This window comes from Pelmatolapia mariae, linkage group LG16_19 (assembly GCF_036321145.2).
Source record: "Pelmatolapia mariae isolate MD_Pm_ZW linkage group LG16_19, Pm_UMD_F_2, whole genome shotgun sequence".
Classification (NCBI taxonomy): Eukaryota; Metazoa; Chordata; class Actinopteri; order Cichliformes; family Cichlidae; genus Pelmatolapia; species Pelmatolapia mariae.
The window spans coordinates 69,369,293-69,376,392 of NC_086241.1; the positions used below are offsets into that span (position 1 = coordinate 69,369,293).

Sequence of the window (7,100 nt, forward strand, 5' to 3'; positions counted from 1 at the left end):
AGATGTTTCCATCATCTACCTGGTCATCTGACATATTTCACAGAGGATAACAGTTTAGATTAACTTCTGAAAATACAAATATGAACATTCATGAATTCATATTTAATATTTGTGCTGTGAAACTAAAGCGAGCAAAGACACTAAAAGGTATTAAACAGATTCTGTGTCTCAGTCGAGTTTCTGTGTTTGCTGTTTGTGGATGAATCACAGCCGTGGGCTTTTTCACAGCAGCAGGAAATAATTCCACTAATGGCGACTCCGGTCCAGCGATCAGCGCGCTGTGCCTCGGTGATGTAATCAGCCTCACCTGCATTCAGACAGGTCAAAGTGATGCAGCAGGGGAGGATCACTCAACAATCTGCAGCACGTCCACGCGGCGTCTCCAAAGACAGAAATCCACCCGGTAACGATTCAGATCAATGATTTATTTACTCCAAAAGATCAATCAAAGCAGGCTGGGAGGAAGGAGAAGGAGGAAACCAGCCTCGCATCTTAGCCCCTCCCACCAAAGATACAAAGCAGGAGGTGAGGAAAGAGGGCGAAAAAGAGACATTGTTCCCTTTAAAACATCATGTTTGACCGGCTCTGCACTGACCTCTGATAAGAACACGAGCACAAACTAAAGAACAGCTCCTGTTTGAAGAGTCCTCCTCCTCGTGTGCTTTCCATATTCCAGCTGTGGCCACGCCTCTTTCAGGAAAGACACACCTGTGCATCCTCCTCTGTCCGTTTGATGGATTGCAGGATTTGAGAGGTCACCCGCAGGAGGTCAGACAGCGAGGCAAGCCAAGCAGCAAAAGTCCCAAAACCCCCTCAAAGCTCTGCGACACGAGGCTCCGCCCACTGTGCAGAGTGAAAACAGGCTTTAGGTTGGCGGTGACTTTAACATACGTAATCTGATCTGTCCTCAGAGTCCTGGGGTTTGAGTTCAGTCAGCTGATGAAACCCTTCTGTGGAGACACAGCCTGCACGAGCTGCAGTTCCTCCGATGTCCAGCAGAGGCAGCAGTGAGTCAGTGCCCATAGACTCCCACGATAAACTTTACAGCAGAAACAAACATGCTTACAGGACGATACAGAAGCTGTTTCTGTGGATAATTTCCCCCTCATAACGTTTTTATAACTCACATTAAAGTCTGCGCTATTAGGGGCGTGGTTTCTTTAACCTGCAGCCTCCCTGAGCTGGCCCTCTGCACCGTGTTTGTGCTGTCTGATCCTCTTTAATGACATCGTGTGACCAAAAATATGAGGTCACTGCGCCTGCACAGCGTCCAGTGTGAGCCCGTCTCTGTTTCAGCGCTCGTGCATGCTGCGTAACGAGCCCAGCAGCCCGCAGTAAAGAGTGCACAGATAGACGAAGCTGTCACAGATAAACGGGCTCTTCAGTTTGTGTAGGAAGAGTAAAATGCAGGACCATTAGCGTACCGATCATCCTTTGTGCTCGCTGCATGTTTACCTCATAGGCAGAGCGCGATGAAGCACGATGAAGAGGAGGATTTTTAATGTCTGTCTGTGTGAGGGCAGACGGGCTACTTCTCTGACAGATTCATCCTGCTGCTTTTGTCAGAGAGAGTGAAAGAGATTCAGGCAGAAAGAGAATAGGATACAAGCTCCAGCATGAAGAGGAAGAGGAGATCAGGAGGTGCCGATTATATAAAACCCTCACAAATATCAGCTGAGCTATTTTAAACCCAGGCTCAGAGAAAGCAGCAGTGTGGGCTGATATGTTGGCCATCACAGCAAACCCAGCACTCGTGTGTGTGTGTGTGTGTGTGTGTGTGTGTGTGTGTGTGTGTGTGTGTGTGTGTGTGTGTGCGTGTGTGTGTGTGCGTGTGTGTGTGTGTGTGTGCGTGTTCCCTCCCTGCAGAAACCTGGCTGATGGCGGACTGGGACTTTAAAGGCAGGTTACATAATGTGTAACTGGGGCTTTTATCAGCATCGAGCTCCTCCAGGTTTCTGCTGGTTGGAGCATGCCCAGTCCTGACTCACAGAGGAGGCCCTGCATCCGTGTGTGGAGGGCGTGCGGACGAGATGCCGGGAATGTTTTCATACGCATCTCCGTGAATCTGTCAGCAGGGATTTGGACATGGAATGAAATCAAAGACAAAGTGTCTGCTATTTCTGAACGCTGAAAGCTTCACACTAAATGCTCTGCACTTCCACGCTGCCTTTTAACCCGAGCAGGGCTGTTTGGTGCTTTCTAACTCACACTCCGATGCTGGCCGAGCTGCTAGCAGGATCCAATCAGACACAAGAACGTCTACCTTTGGTTTTCTGAGCTGAAAACACACCAGTGTGCGCTAAAAGAGCACCTCAACAATTCGTCTGAGTACCATTTTACATCTTTTGCTTTATATAAACCGACTGGCAAATAAAACAGGCCAAGCGGCCACAACCAGACGTCAAATGAATCTGCAAATGAGCAAAACAAGAAACGCAGAAAGCTGAGAACCGAACGAGGTTCTCCAGGCTGAGGAACCCCTAACTGATGAACGCTGGGCGCCAAATAAAAGAGATGATCCCCCATCATGCGTGGATGTTCACGGCTCAGGCGGGAGAATCCAACCTGGTGGAAAAATAAATGCACACCTGCACAAAAAAATAATAAATACTGATAATAATGGTGACGGAGGTTCTGGGATACAGGAAGTGCTCACGGGGTGGAGGTTCAGAGGTCAGCAGTACCTGAGCCTTCAGGTACGTGAAGCCTTGAGCCGTCTCTGGTCTCTGGTACAGTTTAGGGTTTACAAACTGTGACCTGGCCCGTTTCCTCCACACCTCTCCCACCCGTGGGAGCGCAGAGTCCACGTCACACGCTCACCTACATATATTTATAACCATAAACCGATGTTCCCTTTTCCCTGAGCTTTACAGGAAGCTGGAGCTCCTCAGAAAGCTGCCAGCTCTCGGCAGAGACCCAGATCTTTCGCTGCTCGGCCCCGTCCTCACACTCTGCGCCGTTCACGTCTGCAAACGGCGAATAGTGCCAGCTGCTCTGACACAGCCGCGTGACGTCCTCCCTCCCCGCGGAGGCCAGGTGTCGGGTTCACCTTGAAGTTCTCCCACGCAAACAAAAAGCGGCGTTTAGAGAGCGAAGCTGGATGCTGGTTAAACATGACTCACTCCTGCTCTCACAGCGCCTCAGTGATCCTGCCTCAGACAAAAGCAGCAGAAGCCTCCAGGTGCAGCCAGGTGGAGCTCACAGCGCCCTCTGCTGGTGTAACTGTCGACACCCACAGGCAGCTCCATCCTCAACAAACGGACACACAGGTGGATGCAGTTCGCACGTTTAATGAGCTCAGACTTTGGCTCTGTTGTCGCTGCCTCCAGTTTATTCGTTGTCTTTTGAAGTTCTGCTGTAATACTCTCGTTACTCGTTACATTACTGTCACTGCTGTTAAACTTTTTACTATTTTTTTTAAAAATATTTATTGCAGAGTTTCTGCCTCTCGTTATGAATGAGCACACGTGGAATCTGCCTCCACCTTCAGGTTTGTCCTGTGGTGGGCGCCTCCACACTCACTGACGGCTTCCTCACACACACACCCACACACACACGCGCGCGCGTACGGCCCGAGTGATCCCCACGATCTCCGCGCACACTATTCTCCTGTGTGTGTTTTTCCTCAATCCCACAATCTTTGACCTCCGCGCGCCTCTTTCCTCGTAATGCCGCTCCGTGGATAGGTGTGGGTGGGGGTTGATGCGTGCGCGCTGATAGGACGAGGTGGCCGAGTGGTTAAGGCGATGGACTGCTAATCCATTGTGCTCTGCACGCGTGGGTTCGAATCCCATCCTCGTCGGTCAGAAGTTTTCCCGCTTTACTTCAGCGCGTGCACGATCCGCGGCTCACCTGCATCCGGAAAAGCACGGGGGAACTTCCGGCGCCAGCTTTCATAATAAAATCACACCATTATCGTTCTCATAATCAGCTTCTTTTAAAATCCACAAATTCCTGAATTCTCACATTTCTGAGCTTATCTCCTGACACCGGGGAGAGCTCCCGGGACTGATCTGCAGGGGGCGCTGTCGCGCTGGTTTCAGTTTAATCACATTAATGCTCAGGTTCATGTGCAGATTTATTCATACTGGCTCAATATAAACGCAACAGAAATATAAAATCTTCTTCAGATTAATTAAAGCCAGAAGTTTATATTCAAATAAAAATTCACGCCTCACACGTGACTTCGTCTCATTATTATTATTATTACTGTTGTAGTTCCCGACATTGACCACAGGGGGGCAGTGTTCCCTCATGGTTCAGCTGTTTCTGCTTCATGTGCTGTATGGGGTCATTTCCTGTTTGTGATTTTGTTTTTAATCACATATCAGTGCTGGCTCAGTGATGTCATCTTTACGGCTCAGACCTGTTCATGAAAAGAAGCACATTTCATTGGTAGAAGCGTTTTTCCCACGGTTACGGCATGCTGCACTTTATTCGTGAGTTTAAAACTGATCACAGACATTTTCTCTATGAAAACAAATTTTACTGGACAGTTTTTACATGTTTGGATCTTTTTGTTTGGGTAAAAACAAAAAGAGTCATATTCAGAGGGTAATAAGAGTGTTTCTTCTTTAAATGGAGTTTCTATTGTTTGAAAAGGGTTAACTTTGGTTTTTAGTGATTTCAGAGGAAGAGAACGACACCGAGGTAATCACATATCATTTATTTTAAAATTATTAAGAAAATAAGCATGGTATAAACTGAATGGACCATGTTCCATTAAGTTAAGTGTTTTACTTTGTGCTTGTGGAACAAAATTCCATGTAATCAAATTACTTAAAGCCCCCTCAGTCACAGCTCGATGTAAACAACTTCCTGTAGAACTTTAGCCAAAAACAGCTGTTCTGATCCAGGTCGATGATTATCAGGACTCTGTGAAACAGCTGGATTACTGCAGGCTTAAAACAACCAGAAGCATCACAGCCTGTTCCATCAAAACCAGTGTGATAAACTTCCAGAGTGGAAGACCCTCTGTTATAGAAGAGTACACACACACACACACCTTCCTCGCTGGCTGTTGGTGGAAAGAGTGAGATCACCAGGTGAGTCTTGGCCCGTGCAGGTGGTGTTCGGTGTCAGAGGCCACGCTGCAACTTTAGAGCTTCAGTTCATCAGACGCACTGTTGTGAGTGGCGTGCACGTGTTTGCTGGCGGTGGACTGAATGCGCTGCACTGTCTGGACATTTGACAGCGAGCCAATCAGTACACTGCAATAACAGCCCCCCCATGTGCACAGACTAGGTGAGCAGGAAGTGGGACTGGATGGAGGAGCTCTTTAAAAGAGAACGTGACTGGAAACTGAAGTCTCGGGTTTAGGGTTTGCGGTCCCGCCGTCACTTCCTGCTCCGATGATCGTGTCCAACGTCCACGGCTGCAGATCAGATCTCACCTGTGAATATTTTACAGGAGGATTCATCAGGCGACAGAGGCAGCTGAGAAATGCTTTTTTTAAAATTCAAGTAGATTTTATCAGAGACGGGACAATAAACCAAAAACTCCAACATCAGGCCTCGCGTACAGATGCAAAAAACTGCTATTAATAATAAAAATAATAATAATAATAATAATAATGCTTTAGGGGCATTTTAAAGACATCCTGTGGGGCTGTGCCAAACTTGCAGTTCCTCTGACGTCCAGCAGGGGCTCCATGTTAAAACTTTACTGCAGTTATTATTCAAGAATCAACTGTAATTATAACTTCACTGAATCCATTCTGGCTTGTTTCTTTTCTGAGGTTAAACCTGCACCTAAAATATTTACTGTGACGTCTGATTTCAGTTTTAATCAATTTTGAATTTGTTTATTGATTTATGATAATCTGAGAGTGCTGTAAAAACCTCCAGCCCTGTGCAAACGTCACAGTTTCCTTTCTGCGCTTCTTTAAAGGCTCTGTGTTTGTGCACTGGTGATGGGTGGCTCTTCGTCTGCAGTGAATGAGCTGATGAAGAGTCTGAGTCCTTGCCGGCCCGCCGGGAGTACTGTTACAGATCAGGTGACTCCTCGGGGCTGAGCTGGGACGTGGTTGAAGGAGGCGCCGTCTCTCGGAGCGTTTAAAAGAAGGTGGAGGGCTCGGCGTCTGATCCGTCTGCTGAGCCAACAGCAAGCAGGAGCGATGAGAAGTTCGGACGCAGCCGTGCACAAACAACACGATCGGTTTGATTTAAAGAGGAGCAGGAAGTCCGGGCGCCGGGGTCTGCCTGTCAGCGAAGGGACGAGTCAGACTCTGGAGATCAGCATCCAGCGGATCAACAGATCATCTTCTAACCTTCACACCGTGAGCAGGTTAAACACGGGTCAGTGGTCATCACAGACGGGCCAATGTGAGCTGAAACAAGCCGCTAACATCCCTCTGCCGCCCATCAGGGGCTCCAGACCCGGCGGCGGCAGAGGAGAAGTCCCTGCAGCTCTGCCTGCCATCAGAAATACGATCCTTCATGTGTTTGTGGCAAAGCGGGGGAAACCAATCCAGCAGTCAGACAGACTCAGCGAAATCCACAGCAGACCGGCACTCGCTGAGCGGCAGGAACAGCAGAAGAAGAGCGATGACATCATTGGTGTGGACGGTGGCCGTGCGACGACGATGCCGGTCACGGTAAAAGATGACGGCGGCGCCTGTGAGGAGCGGCGGCGGCAGAGAGAGTTCTGCTCCGATGACTCAGCTGCTGAAACATTATCTGAGGACTCAGAGGTCAGAGGTCACGCAGAGACACTGGAGGAGGACGATGGCGGTGATGACGAGTACTACAGCGAGCAAAGGATCACAGAGTGGATCCTCCAGGTCAACTCGAGCCTCTTCTCTACAGGAAACACTCAGAGAGGCACTGAGCCTGCAGAGGAGCGCGACATGGCCACCATAAAGATCATCTACAGCGGAGACTGAACTCCCAGCTCAGCCTCCTCACAACCAGGGAGGAGCCCGAGGTCCTCGAGGAGCAACGCTGGCAAAAATAACAGAAAACATTTCAGCAAATAGAACAGCTGTAATCTGGGACACTGGTGATACCAGCTCCAATTCACTTTAATCCAAATAAATTCATGTATATAAACAAATAACTGTACATGAGTAATTTAAACTTGTTACTGTGGCCCACCTGCAG

At 48.5% G+C, this 7,100-nt stretch overlaps 1 non-coding gene across 1 annotated transcript; it reads left to right on the forward strand.

Moving 5' to 3' along the window:
• Positions 1-3,720: 3,720 nt before the first annotated feature.
• trnas-gcu (transfer RNA serine (anticodon GCU)) lies at positions 3,721-3,802 on the forward strand. The gene has a single exon. It is a non-coding gene; the product is annotated as a tRNA-Ser (tRNA).
• The last annotated feature ends 3,298 nt before the right edge of the window (positions 3,803-7,100 follow it).